Here is a 15,041-nt window from a genome sequence, read left to right on the forward strand (position 1 = left end):
TGGGAAGATTTGGCCAGGAATTAAACTACAGCAAAGGCTGTGGATGTCCTGCCTCCACCTGGAGGCATGAAGCACCTTCATGCCTCAGTTCCTTGAATTCATCTCTGCAGCTTGGTTTTGGCCTTGCTCTTAAGGAGGGCCCTCAATCAGCTACTCCTTAAGGGCAGCCAAAGCCAGTTGTTGTTTACCTCCTCTCAAAAGAAGGAAGGTGAAGGGTCTGCTTTCCTCCAGCCTCGTTAACAGTTGTTTCATTAATCACAACTTTCTCTTCAAAACCAGAGACAATCTGTCCAATTAACATTAAAGTTCTGGCAGTCGCTTGCGATGGTGGGGAACTTTGCAAGCGGCACTTTGACAACCGTCGCTAATAAGTCTAACATTTTTAAAGCTGCTTACAAACAAAACAGCCCGGTCACACCTTGTGAATACTCTACGCTCCCTGTTTGCATGAGCAGTAGAGCCAGCCTCTTTTCTATTTACTTTTATGATGAATCTCAGCAGAGCCCAGGTCCCAAAATACTTCTCCCACAGACCTCTGTCTTTGTCTGTCACATCCCACCACCCCCCTGGGTTTACCTAGGCAACTTCTTTCTCCTGTAATGTACCCCCAGCCAGGCTTTAACACTGGACTGCACCTGAGTGAACTGAGTTCCATGGAGCTGTAGGTCAGAAAGAACCGGCACCTTAAAGTGTAGGTCCAGCAGAAAAGGTGATCAATAATGTCTTGCAGGGGTCATGCCGTATGAGCAGAGAACAGTAGAAGTAGTAAGGTGTGGAGAAAAAAGTTATCCAGTTAACTACAAGCCTCTCAGTCTAACCTTGACTCAAGATTTCAAAGTGAATTTTGAAGGAAAGAACAATTAAATACCCAGAGATAAAGGGGAAATGAGATAAGATGCAACATGGGTTTACGAAATGTAGATTGTGTCAGACGAACATGATAGCTTTGTTTTGATAAGATACCTGATTTTCTAGACAAAGGAAATGCTGCTGATCTCCTTTATCTAGACTTCAGTAAGGTATCTGATAGGTGCCATGTGGGAAATTATTAGTGAAGCTGGAGGAAAGGAGGATTAGTGAACTGTAAGGTGACGTGCAACAATCTGGAGGGAATTTACCAAAAGAGTTTCTCACAGAACAGTTTCGGAACTGATCTTTTCTTCTTGTGGATGATCTTGGCAATGAAAGCAGGATCCTGAGGCTAAAATCGCCCAGCGACACAGAACTGGAAGTTTTGGCAATGCAGAGGAGAATGAGAGTACAAGTCTGAAAGAACTAAGTGACCTTGAGAATAAGAATAATTGAAATGAGATGGAAAACAAAAAGTTTGAGATGACAGGTCACGAATCTGAGGACTTGTGATAGCCTCAGATATAATATAGGAGATGATGAGCTGCAAATGATCAAGGACTGTGTGGTCTAAGTGACTGCAGACTGACTGAGATGTCAGGCACAGAAAGGCAAATGCTATTCTTGGATGTATCAGGAGGGATATTTCAGCAAATACAGAAAAAAATGGTGTCATTGAGTGTGTGTCTGGCTTCTTGAGGTCAAGATGGATAAGCTTAACCTTGCATGAATGCAGAGGAAGGCTGGAAGATGATATAGAAGATGGAAAACAGATCACAGAGAGGAGAGCAGAAGAGTCAGGAACAGCATGTTTAATTTGCTAAAACACAGGTTGACATGGGAGAAGTTCCAGAGAGGTAAAATGGCTCCGTAAGCTGATGGGATACAGCTCCTGAAGCAACTAGGGCATGAACGCAGTCAGACCAGAGTTAGGAGAAAAGGTTCCCTGCCTGCTGGTGGAAGATACAGGGACAAAAGAGAAGGTTTTGAGGTCTGAGCTTTTCCTTTGACACCTGCAATGACAAGGACTGGCCTTGCTAACCCAGGAGGTCCCTGACATTCATGTGCTCCCAGGCAGGGCACTTCTCCCTTGAGTCTTTCCTAGTATTCTCATTCCTGATGCTCCTGAGGATCCCTTCAGGCTCCTGCCAGAGAGTCGGTACATCTGCGTGGGAAACTGAAGTGATGATTGCAGCACACACAGGAAAATCTCAAGTCTAATGTAGCCAGAACAGGTAACAAAATCAGGGAAAACAGGTCAGCAGAAGAGTTAGCATAGTGTAAGAACGCAAGCTATCTGTCCAGGGTTCCGGTGATCTGCTTGCTATCCTGTGCTATCACATCTTTACTGCTCTGGGGTAGCATTTCTTGCCATTTTCTTCCTAACTTACATCAACATATGAGACAATCACCTCTGCATTTTGCTGTCTAAAGATGCCTAAAGAGGGTAAGCTGACATTTGGAATCAGGCGTGCTGATACAATTTGCGCAGTGCATGTTTTTCCCTCCTGTCTGTTGCTCCTGCATTAGAGTCATTTTAACCAGCATGCGCTTTTTTCTTTTGCTTTATATTTGCCTCATTTTCAGGCCTTTTGTGAAACTGGGACAAGTGCTTTCTGATGAACTGACTATGGATTTGAGGAGCTCGCTGGGAAGGCTATTTACTGGGTGGGTATGAACTGGGCTTAAATCTAAAGCAACTGTTAATGCCTTGTCTGGCACAGGGCTATCACACGTGTCACAGCTTTGATTATTGCTGCCTGCCATGCTGGGAGGTCAATATGAGATGAAAGAAGATTGGGAAACAGTCAGATTTGAGCAATCAAGGTGATATGCCCCTGGAAGGGGCTGGGAGGGAGAGAGGTGAAGGCTTTGGCGAGCCTGCAGGTTTTCTTCTCAGCTTTGGACCGGCAGCACATATGTTGTAATTACATGTAGATGCTGGCATGGTGGGTGGAAAGCTGTTTAAGGAAATTTTTACAAAGTTTTTTCCCCTGCTGTGATGATTACATTAACAGGTGCCAGCCATTGGGGAACCCGCCAGGCCCTGAGGAAGGAAGAAGCTGGAGCTGTGGATTAGGGATTGTCAGTGACTTGTTGCCTCTTAAAAAAAGCTAACCCTCCTGTATGCAAGGGGGTGGAGGACTGCATCACGTCTTGGACGTGGGCTCTGCCTGTCTGTCTGCCCCATCTCTTTAACATACACACAGGGGCAGCTTGTCCTTTTGATGTACATTCTCCCCTGTATGTTGGGAACTCTGCTAAATCATAATTGTCACTGTTATTTTCCCTGTCTGCAGCTCTCGGCTCTTTTAACCCAAGTTCTTTTCATGCACAGCACAGGAGAGAGGCTGGTGGGCAGGATTTGGCTTAGGGGGTGATGGATTAGCTTCAGAGGGGATGGGGACAAGCAGTTAGGGCAGCAAGCGGCACCTTCGCTCCTATGCTACGTGCTTGTGCCTGGCCAGTTGCCCCAGATGGTGATGCTTCTGTGTCCACGGAGTGGCTCACACACTCTCCTGGATCCACCCTTGCCATACCCCCTAAAAAATGCCATAATCTGTATTTGTCAGATCAGGAAACTGAGGCACAGGGAGTGAAAGTGGTCCAAAGTCCAGGTTTACAGCCGTAAAAAGTATTCAGGAGTTTTTAGCATTTGGTGCTTCATTCAATATGACATGAGATTCGGTTATCCGATCCCAGTGTCTGAATGACAGGAGCATTCTTCCCCCACTCCATCAGAGGTGTCTCAGCCCAGCATGCAGGTATGTGTCCAGTGGCTTCTGTGTCACCCACTCCTGCCCCTGCCCCTCTCCTTTGCCTGGCAGCTCAGGAGCTCTCCCTAGAGCAGGTCTGTATGGGGAAGACAGCTCTGCTAAGGCCCAAGTCCTCTTTCAGATACACATGTAAAGTGTCAGGCTTTATCTCCCTGTCTGTGTTGAGCTACCAGATTAGGAAGCCCTCCTCCCCTTCCTGCGGGATCACCGTGTTGGCAGGTTGATGGCGAATCTCTGAGTGTCAGTATTTGTTCCCTTCAGAAAAGGTCAATGCCCAGCACTTTGGGGCCGTGGCACCACGACCTTTTCAAAGCCCGGACAGATGGAAGTGGCTCTGTGGAGAAAGGCCAGGGCAGGAGGGCAGCTGGCAGCCTTTCTGGGAGTCTGTTTTAGTGGCAGAACATACAAGTCTCCCAAACACATGCACATTTATGGCCAGCTCCTCAGCTGCTCTGAATTGGTTTACAGTCACTGACTTCAGTGGTGCTGTAGTGCTTGAACCAGCATTCAGTCAGCCCTCTCCTCCATTTGCACGATGCTTCTCTAGTTCCTCCGCACACTGTGAGACCACGCGACTCATTTTCTCATCGTGCTCCAAGGATCTGGCTTTCCTCTCTCTGGTGCCTAGAGAGTCTTACCCCCATGCAGAAGGGGTACGAAACAGAGCCACGTCCTACTTCTCCACATGGGCCATCCAGTCGTCTTATCCATCCTGCACACAAGTCAACCCAGGCACAAGGCTGCACAGCAGAGGGGATAGGCTTTAGCTGCCTGCCTGCTGTTAAATGCCATGCATGGGACCACTGCTGGGGAGTATGAAGAGAGGTCAGAATTGAACTTGCAGGTGATGCACAGTGCTGCCCCTCTGAAAAAGACGCTTTGCTAACATATTTCCATGAAATGAAGACAAAAGCTAAATTATATTTGCATTTCAGAGCCTGTATACATCTCACTCTGTGTCAGGATACGAATTACTTTCCCCTTGTATCAGTACTGCGAAAACGGGTTGCAGGTGTATGGCTCAGAAAAAAAGAAGAAAATTACTTAGCCCAGGGTCCTAGCAGCCACATTTTCCATGTGATTTTTGCATGTCTTGGTTTCAGGATGAGACATGAAAGTCTTTGCTAACTGTCTGAACTCAGTGAAATGCCTATCTCACCACCCTGCAGATTTAGAGCAAGGCTCATGCTCAAACGCACAGCAGAATTGGGGCCCAGATCTGGAGCTATTTCAGAGACGAGGAGCATAGATAAAGCAGATCTCATGCCCTCTAGAGAACACAGTTGGGTAAAATTACCTTACTGGCCAAATGAGATGGAGCATGGAGTAGGTTTAATTTGTGTGTTACGTTCTTGTTAATAACAATATCTAATTAAGGCATCTGGTGACAACTTAATGGGCAGAAGAAGAAAAAATCAAGAAGGCTTTATCAAATTTTTCTTTCAACTCCAGCTCTCTGGATTTGAATGAGTCCATCATTGGAGACAGAGCCTTGTTTGTCTGAATCTGTCTTCAGCCTAGCAGTGTAAGTTGTAGCTTTATTGTCTAGGACCTATCCCTTAAAATTAAACTCGTCATTCTTATGAAGATGATTGCTTGAAGGGGAGATTAACCTTTACAATGTGATGATGGAAGCTGTTGTTGTTCATTCCAAGAGCCCATGAAGATTGTTGGGAGCTGGAAGTGATGGAAACCGGACTGGGATTTGGCGACACAGATGAGAAGTGGAAATGGAATTTGTCTTTGATGGGGCTCCTCTCATTCACTTTTTCACATCTGATTTCATTGTGGAGTTATTATTATTTATCTATATATATTAAAAAAAATATTTAGAAGAGCCTGAAGTCTTATTTGTATGTGTGTGCAGCATCTCATGCAATAAGATCCCTATCCCTGCCTAGGAACTTTATGTGATCCTAAATAAAAGATGGGTGATTTATCAATAGCAGAGTGGTTAGTTTTGTTTGTTATGTGCTGCGCATTCCCTTTCCTGCTCCTGCTGCTGGCTTGCAGAGAGACAACCATGTTGTCCACAGCCTCCTGCAGAGGAAAAGCCCTTTGGCTTTTTCATCCTGTTATCTTTTAATATGGAAGACATCAAGGCTGCACATATCAATATTGCAAGCCCTGGCCCCTCAGATTGTGTCTACACTGCAACCCAAAAGTGTAACACTGGCTTGTGCAGACCGACCAGAGTTAGCTGTAAACTCAGGGAGGGAAGCAATGTTTCTAGGACAGTTCAACCACAGCAAATCTTAACCCTCACAAAAGGTCGTACGAGTCCAGCAAGGACACGAGTGTAGCCCTGACTAAACAGTTCTGTGTAAAATGACACTAAGTTGTTTTCAGGCTCTTCTATATGTGATTGATCTCCTGTAACAGGACACGTGCAATTAAGCAGCAGCTCTGCTATTAATAACTATCCCTGAGTATGTGGATAAAATGAATTGGTGTCTCTGTGGATTATTGCCTTTTTCCATCTGACACTTCTTAGATGAATGACATGGAACAAAAAGGGAATCTTAAGAGTATATAATTGAGTGTGTATTAGGGTTTATGAAGAGATTCCTACAATAACTGTCATGTTCCACCTGACGGGTAGCTGTTATGTGAACATGCCAAAGTACCACTTTCCTTGCTGTGATCTTTGTTCTCACTTGCTTTCCCTGCATTATCTTAAAATCTCCTTTAGCTGATGCCATTGAATGCAGCCTGAGTAACGACTTGAGTGCAAAATAAGGACAGGAATAAAGAATGAGGTCAACACTTACTGTCAGAGGCCTCAAATTGGGCACCAAAGTGAAAGGAGGCCCACTGTTTCAGAGGCAGATAGCTTCTGCTGCTTCCACCAGTGACAGCTTCTCTGGAAATCAGGACACATCCATTTATATCCTGTTGGAAACTGAAGATCCAGGCGCCACTGTGCTAGGGACTGTCAAACCTCTGCTCCAAAGGGGACAGCTACATCAGGCAGAGGAAGCACTGGAAAGAAAATGAAGGCATGGAGGGATGAAGTGACTCGCTTTCTGTGTCACAGCGGGTTGGTGGCAGAGCCAGGAAAGGGGGCTCTCTCTACTGGACCGCTGTGTTGGGTATCCCAGATCCTTAGCTGGAGAGTCCTGGCAGGGTCGTCCTGTTGTGTGAATGACAGTGTGAGGAAATGTGATTTCTCAGAAATGAAAACTTAACCTACGGTCTTAAACACAGTTTTGTGGTGGATGCAGCAAGACGGAAACTAAACCCTTACGTGCCAGTTATCGGCCTTTGCTGAGGGTGTGCTGGGAGATCTGCGATACCAGGAGAGCATTGCGGTCCTGCTGCCCTTGATACCAAATGACAGCAAAAAACTGAGGGGTCTGCAAGACCGTCCTGTGCTAGTGGGAGAAGGGGAAGATTTGCTTTCACACTCTTCAAGGCCATGTTGTGTGTCACTGGCTGCTCTGACCTTCTCCGACAGAGGTATTTGCTGCTCTGAGCTACATGTTAACAAAATATCTTGGCTTTGATGAGTTCCTATTGGGATTTGATGATGTTGGGGTCCTCTCATTAAAGAAAAGGTGCAGCTTACAGGTGATCAGGTTTCCCTGCAGCATGAGACCAGGGCTGATTAACAGAGGCACAAATCCTTCCTCTGGCCCGGCGGTGGCTGGTGTAAGGCTGGCCGGGGGCATAGCGGAGTTACAAGCAAACTGCTTAGAGCTGCCCATGGACGTGCACCCTGAGGTGGTTTACAAAAGGAGCCCTGCCTTTGCAGCAGCAGCAGCCAGCCCTTGTATCCTTTCACATCCAACAGTACGGAGACAGCTCCCTTTGCACCCCAGCTCTCCCTCCCCATCACCAGCCCAGCCCTTTTTCCATTGCTGCCCCGGATCTTTCCATCCTATTTCCTTCACACACACACACACACGCACACACGCACACACCACTCACTCACTCGCTCACTCTGACACAGCCAATCCTCCCAGAGCCGCAGACCTGCCAGCAGATCTTGAATGCGGTGAGGCTGAGGGATGCCCTGTCACCTTCTGCCCCTCCACATCCCCCCTGCCCTATTCCCCACTGATCTATTGCAAAGGACAGGTAACCTCAGCCAGAAAGACGGATGTCACAATTACCTTCCCCTTTTCAGCAGCTCTTTCCCCTTGCTTCTTCCTGATGGAAATCGTGGGCAAGAAAAATCTATTATTACTCTCCAAATCATATCAAATATTTATCAGGGTAATTCTCTAGTTATCACCACCGATTGCAAGCCTTAGTCACGTAGTAAATCTTGTTAGTGTCATCTCTGGGAACGTGTCTCGTCTGTCTCCTCAGCCGAGTGCTGCATAAACCGGTTTGCCCCAGGGGAACTTGGCTTATGGGAAAGGCAGCGGAGGAGGAGGAGGCGGAGGCGATCAAAGGTGGGTGCAGACTTCCCAAATCCCCTTTCTCCCAGGACACGAGATGGGGTCCACTCAGGATGGGGGCTGAGGGGAGAGCAGGCAGGTTGCATGTGGGAAGGGGAGGTCTGCTGGGCCACACCAGCTGATGCCTCCCTGATGTGCCAGGTGCTGCACAGATCAGCTCATTCCTAATCAGAAACTGTCTGAAATAATAGGCCAGGCTCAAAAAGAGAGGTGTCTTAACTTCCCCAGGAAAGAGAAGTGAGTTACTCAGGGCTGTATGAGAAGTCAGTGGCAGAGGCCAGAACAGAGATCAAGGTCTCTGGCTCTAAGGCTAGTGGCTTAATTACATGATTATTCGTTTTGGAGCACTGTGGCTGGTTTGAAACAGCACTGTCCTGGGGGTCCTGTAAGTCAGGGCAACCTTGACATCTCTGCTAGCCGTGCCAAGGACTCTCCCCTTCCACCCGCTGTGTAAAGGACTAGCGAATGCAGCCACTCTAGCTGGGCTTTTTTTGTTGTTGTTGTTGTTGGCACCAAAATGTTTCCAGATTGTACCTATTTTTAAACTCTGTATTGGGTCAGATCTGGACAGCTTGGAGACTTCAGCTCTTCCCTCTTTCTACCCCTGTGCATATATCTTATTGCTGCAAAGGGAAGAAATGAGCAGCAAACTTCCTCTGCCAGAACCAATCAATCTGGCACCTGTCATCAGCATCACAGCAGCTATAAAATATTTAATTTCTTAATGATGAATTGGCAGATTGTTTAAAAAAGGCAACAAGGAAACAAAGAAAAGGAAACAGACACTCACAATCTGCAGTCACACTCTTTGCCAGGCTGAGCCTTTGGAGCTGATAGCAGGAATGTGTTTTTCCATCCAAGCTACCTGACAGTGCTGTCTATTAATAAAGCCCTGCTAGTTGTTTTGGGAATATTCCCGCTCAGGCAGTCATTGGACCCTTGACTTGCCATCCTAGGGCCCCACCACTGATTCCTGATGAGACTCAGCCTTCAGAAGGGATTTTTTTCAGAAAACAGGAAAACAGCTTCTCAATGGCGCAGATCTTGCCTCCCTCAAGTGCTGATACACTGGTATAAATAAGGAAAAAGAATGACCAGGCTAGGTCAGAGCACGCGTGCATCCAGCCAAGTATTCTGTCTCCAGCAGTGACCAACAGTGTGTGGTTTGGGAAATGTATAGGAATAGGTCAATCATACAGTGCTATTTCTCTAGCAGCTTCCAGCAGTCTGCAGCCCAGGGAGATCTTTGTGGTTTCTAGCTCTGACTGGAATTTTCTTCCACCAGCTTGCCTAGTCATTTTTTAAAGTTATGCAAACTTTGAGCATCCACAAAATCTTCACTCAAATAGTCCCATAGTTCTCCTGTGTGAAGCTGTATATCTTATTTTGTTTTCAGCATATCACCTACTAATTTAACTTGATGTTCCCAGTTCTTGCATTAAAAAGACAGTGAAAAATCATTCTCTCTTCACCTCCCATCCCTTGGACATGTTTGGCTCACAAAATAGGGAGCGGCATAGAGATGCCTGGGCTAATGGAGACCAGAATTGGTAAGTCTGCAGTGGACAGTCTCATTTCACAGGGCATGTCAGCTTGCGTGTGCCCACGGATACCTTCTGCCTCTGGTACCTACAGTTGTGAGCTTGGAGGGGAGCCAGAGTCCTTGCCTGTATTACGGTCTGTTTGCAAATGCACAAGGTGATGCAGGTGGCAGTCACCCATTCAGCTGATGCAGCTGCAGTGGAAAGGGGATGGCACGGAAAGCAAGACCCTCTGCTGAAGTTATATGAATTACTTGCAGAACTTAAAAAACACATCCCTGTCCCCATGTCAATTGATATCCATTCCTCTTGCACCTCAGAAAATCGTGTAAATACACAGGCAAGCAAACTGCCTGACCAAAAAGTTTCTTTTACTGTAGCCTGTTCTGGTGGGCGTTATTGCAAATACAGTGATATTTGGGTTTTTTGTTTGATTAACTGCTAAGTCCTGTTCTTGGGACCTTTTAATTACAAGAGAGTCATAAGGTTTCACTAAAGCAAATACAAACTTTCAGCCATCACAGAAAAACCTGAAAACCAGCGTTCTAAAGGCTTGCAAACCCCTCCTAAACTCTGGGGAAATGAAGAGGAAGCGAGCATTTTTCACTTATCACCATTTATTATTTTTAAGTCGGTCTCATGATTTGAAGCGGTGACGCTCCTCAGTGGCGTGACCAAACCTACACTATTCATCTGGGCTGGGGGAGCGTGCTGGGAAGTTTGGCAGACGCAAGTGGGTGGCTGGCAGCTCGCATGCGGTGCCTTTGTGCTTCCTCCTCTGTCTCTCCTGGCAGGGTGTGGGGAGCCAGGGCTCCAGCAGCCGTCCATGGTGGGATCGGCCGGTTGTGGTGGGATGGCAGTGTCCAGCAGATACCGAGGGTCATGCAGCTAAGATGCTCAGTTTACTGGGAGACACCTGGCAGACTGCTCTGGTGATTTGTTTTAGCCCTCCTGCAGACATCCTCTGTAAATATGCGAAACAAAAGCTCCCACTTGTACGGGAAGGGTTTAACCTGCTTTCAAGAGGGGTCAGTGCAATGAGGAGCAGTGCCCATCACCACGGGGAGCCAAGTGCTGCTTCAGACCTCCCCCCCTCCCCGCTGGCGTGGGTCTGCTCTAGGGCAAACCAGGCTTTCCCTCAGCTCCTGTGCAAAGTCTCTGAACCACAGATGGATGTTTCCGTACACACCAAAGCCCATTGTGCTCCTAAGGGCTGGTTGCTTTGGCACAGGGATAAGATGAAATCAAAGGACAGTACTTTTGTGTCAGACAGCTCATTTCCCTGTTAACTCTGGATCTCTGTCTTCGGCAGATGGTGTTTAAAGAGAATTTTCCTCCATTGATCCTTTCTAATATCTCTTTGGAAGTTCTGAATGGAAAACATCCTGCTTATCTCTCATCAAAGCTGTTTTTTCTCTGCCTCTGGGCCAAAACACTGGAACAGGCTTGGCCCTTGCAGGAGTAGTGGATGCTAAGCAGATGCAGGGCTGCCTGCTGCCTTTCCAGGCGTGGGGTGAACCTGAAAACCAGCCTCTTGCCACCGGCTGCAAGGTTTTTGAGTATGCAAGGGGTAATTAGAAAGCAACAATCCAGCAGCTCCTAGCTAGGTGGTAGCTGATTGCAGCACAGTAAGTCTGAAGAGGCATCTCTTTCCCATCTATTAAAATAGACACCACCGCCAGCAAAAAATTTGGGAAGTGTGACTCAAAGTGGGGGAAGGAAAAGGGATAGGGCTGATCGGTAGCCAGACACCCACATCAGGAGAGCATCTAAGCAAAACCGCTTGCATCTTACCGTTGTCAATGTGATTTCAAATTAAACATATGCTTAAGTAGAGAAGGGACTGAGAGAATAGTTGGCTGTAGGAAGTTTTTGGCTCGCAGTGATAGAAGGCACATGTTAAGGGTGTCTGTGGGATGGACAGTGTCAGAGTCCTCTCTACCACAGTGCTTTTCTATAAAGCTTTAACAAAGAGCTTGAGGGTAAATAGATCCTGCTTTTCTTTCTCTCTTGTTACCCAAAATCAGCCCTGGACACTGGTCGGAGGGCGTCCCTCTGCCCTTGACTCCTTGCCAGGCATGCCTGGCTGGAAACCTTCCTCCAGATGGAGCAGGCTAGGAAAGGTAAGGAAATGCAAAGAGGAAAGAAATGAAAATGTATCAACACCCCTAATTTTGCTTATGTTTTTGCTGTCATTTAGACTGCTATAAAATGAATGTAAAATATTGTGATTCCACTCTAATAACGTTTTTCATCCATTTACGCTGGCATAAATTTCCTCTGAGTAGAAATTTTTGTCAGAATCTGGTTGGAGCAGATCCTTTATTTTATTATTTGATTGCAAAGAACCTACTTTCTCCCAAATATCTTTTTTTTTTCATTAAAAAGTAATAACTGAACATGGCCAGCCAAAGCCACGTATTGCAGTGAAGGCAGTCCAGCTAGAGAGCTGTAGGGTGAGAGGCAACCAGGAATATATGGGGTGCTGAGGTAGGAGCATCGCCAAAGCTAATTATAACACTCTCAGTCTAAATTGTTTGGTTCCTTGTTAGTTGGATTAAAAAGTCAAAATTTCTGCGAAAAAAGCTTTGACAGAGGAAGGTTTTTGTCTGAGTTTGTCCACAGGAACACCGTCCCCTGCCATCCTACCTCACCCCTCTGCTTCCCCGCCGGGCGTTGTGGCGGGGTGGCGATTCACCCCTTTACCCTCCCCTTTCTGGGGAACGCCTCGCTGAGGCTGCGGCAGGGACACAGCCTGACAAAGCAGCTTCTCAGAAGAACAAACCCCCCCCAGCCTCCTGCCTCGGTGGGCCAGTTTCATCAGCTCCAGGGATTTCATCCCCTAGCCCAGGGAACGTGTGAGGTGGCCCATGGCAGAGGTGGGTGCCGCCGGCTGGGGGTGAGGATGGCCGGCAGCCAGGGCAGGGCTGGGATTCAAACCGCAGTGGTGGCCCCGGCTTGTCCGCCCTGTGGCCGTGCTTCCCGGGGTCTGCGATGCCCGATGAGGGCAGGGAAATGGGGACGGGCCTGCCTGGTACGGGGCTAAAAATGGCTGCCGGGCTTGTGGGGGCTGCTGGGCGCTCGGTGCCTCACAGCGGTGACAGGCCTGGGGGGGCTGTCGCTCTGGGGACACAAAGGCCACCGTGACTAAGGCCACCTGGACGCGAGCTGGGTGGCGAGGAAGGACAAGGCCCCCTCCTAGCCCCGAGGTGTTAAAGCTGCTGCGGGCCGGCCTGCAGCGTGCGGCGGACTCAAATGCAAACCCCTCCCGGGAGCGGCCCCAGCGGCCACTCGCTGCGGGGAGGGCGGAGGCAGGGACCCGCGGAGCAGAGCTGGCAGCACAGCGGTGGGGGGGGGACACACAGGGCAGGCCTGTGCTTTGGCAGGGGTCCCCTTCTGCACGGCTTCCCCAGGCCAGCGGGGCAGGAGGAAAAAGCAGGGGCCTGGAGGAGGAGCCCCTGCACACTGCGAGCAGCCCCTGTGCTCCTGCCTGCCCTCGCCTGACACCAGGCCTCATTGTCCTCCTTTCCACTCCAGAAAAGCTATTTCAGGCCATGGCTGTTTTAGCAGTTGGTTTCACAACCTGGAGCCCCGGTGCGGTTAGCCAGCAGTGTGCCCTGTGTTGTGCACCCCGGCTGCTGTCAGACCACTATACTTTCTTCCCCTCTGGTGCTTTTTTAAATTTTTTACGGGTTTTTTTGTTTTATTTTTATTTTCTTGGTGAGTGCAAGAGCCAGAAACAAGGGCCATGAAGCCAGGAGTGCCCTGTGCTGCCACTGTGTCTGTCCCTGCAGCGGTGCTGCTCACAGCATCTGCTTTTCAGCCCGGAGCGTGCAGGGCTGGACATGGCTGCAGCCTCCTTTGCGAGGCACAAGCAGGCCCTGAAAGGCTTTTCCCCTCATTGCTCTCCAGCCCTTTCCTCCTGGTCTGTCCTCCCTGAGGCTTAGTGCTCGCTGGGACAGTCTCTGCCCCAGGACGTGGTGCGGGCAGGCAGTCGGGGAGAGCTGCGAGGGCTTTGGGCTCCAGCTCCAGAACAGGGGTCACTGGAGGGGAAACTGGGGCCTCGTGACATGCACATCTTCCCCTCTGCTTGTGTCAGGCTGGACCACAAGCCAAGGAGATGTAGGAAAGCATGTGCATACCCCAGGGCTGTGAGAGCCATCGTGTCTCACTGAGCCTGACAGTGCATGTGGATCCATCCTCTTCTACCTGCCCTGCAGGGCTTCTGCCCTGAATGGTTGGGGTTTTCTTGCATTAGCTCATTTTTCCCTTGCAATTGCTCATTTTTCCCATGCAGTAGCTTATTTTTGACTTGCACAATAGGCTAGGGCTTGGTTAGGCTCCAGGGCTTGCTTGCATATCTTGTTGCTTGTCTGAGGCTCAGGGGGAAGAAAGGCCGGAGCTGCGGAGGGCAGGACGAATTGCCAAAGCTTTGGGCTGGAAAGCTGGCATCAAAGCAGTGGGAGAAAACATGAAGACTGAAGGAGGGTTTCATTTGGAGTTGTGCCTTGGAGGGGACTAGGGGAATGGGAAGAGGCAACAGGCCGTGCAATGACAGCCCTATGAAGGGGCAGGACCCATGCTGACCGCAGAGGAGATGCAAACAGGTCTGGCTCCCGAGAGACATGGCTGCAGCATCCCAAGGTGCCTTTTCCCACCAGGGAGCCAGACAGCAGCAAGCAAAGGAAATGCAGTGACACCAGCAGCCCCGAGTGCTGCCAGCCATGTGCCCTGCCCACCTCACGCTGTGCATGGTGCAGGGCTCCTCTGTCCCCAGCTCTGCTGCTGGACGTCCCCTTCCCAGGTCCCCCGAGGTGGCAGGAGACCACGTTGCGCTTGCCAGTCGCTGCTGCCGTCGTCACTGATCAGGGGCATTTTGCAGCTGTCACAATAGGTGCTGTCAAGGCATCGTGACGCCGTTTGCTGGCGTTGTTAATGAGCACTCTCTCCCATGGACTCGCTTAACAACGTGGCACAGCGCCCGCTGACAGGAGCTGAGGACCTGCCATGGCTGGAGCAGGGTTTATTAAGCAGCAAGAAGGGCCTGCTGGGAAATCTCCAGGATGGGGAATTTTCCAGGTGAAATAAGAGGGCAAAATCCCCATTTTCCACTCCATGGCTCCTTTGCTGGGGGATCTTTTGCTATTCCCCTCTGAGATCTCCATAGCCTTCAACAGCCCTGTAGGACATGGGGCTGATTTCAGTCCTATGCTGAAGGACGTCAAGATTGCTGAAACATTTGGTCGCCCAGTGAGCATCATGGCACAGGGCTGCCCTGCAACTGCCTCTCAGTGTGCATGTGGTGGTGGTGGCCGCAGGACTTCCCACTCCTGGGTGGTCAGTGCCAGGAGCTGGGACGTGTCACCTCCAGGGACACCCAGGGACACTGAGGTTTTGCTCACCAGTTCCTCTGCCTCCTTGGCTCCTGCAAGTTCTGTCAGCCAGGAGTGTCTCTGCAGTGCGTACCT

The 15,041-nt window shown here is 49.2% G+C and overlaps 1 pseudogene; it reads left to right on the plus strand.

Annotated features, from left to right (window-relative positions):
- LOC127023830 (CMP-N-acetylneuraminate-beta-galactosamide-alpha-2,3-sialyltransferase 4-like) overlaps nt 1-15,041 on the plus strand; it is a 68,295-nt pseudogene that overhangs the window by 40,310 nt on the left and 12,944 nt on the right.

Source organism: Gymnogyps californianus, chromosome 18, assembly GCF_018139145.2.
Source record: "Gymnogyps californianus isolate 813 chromosome 18, ASM1813914v2, whole genome shotgun sequence".
Classification (NCBI taxonomy): Eukaryota; Metazoa; Chordata; class Aves; order Accipitriformes; family Cathartidae; genus Gymnogyps; species Gymnogyps californianus.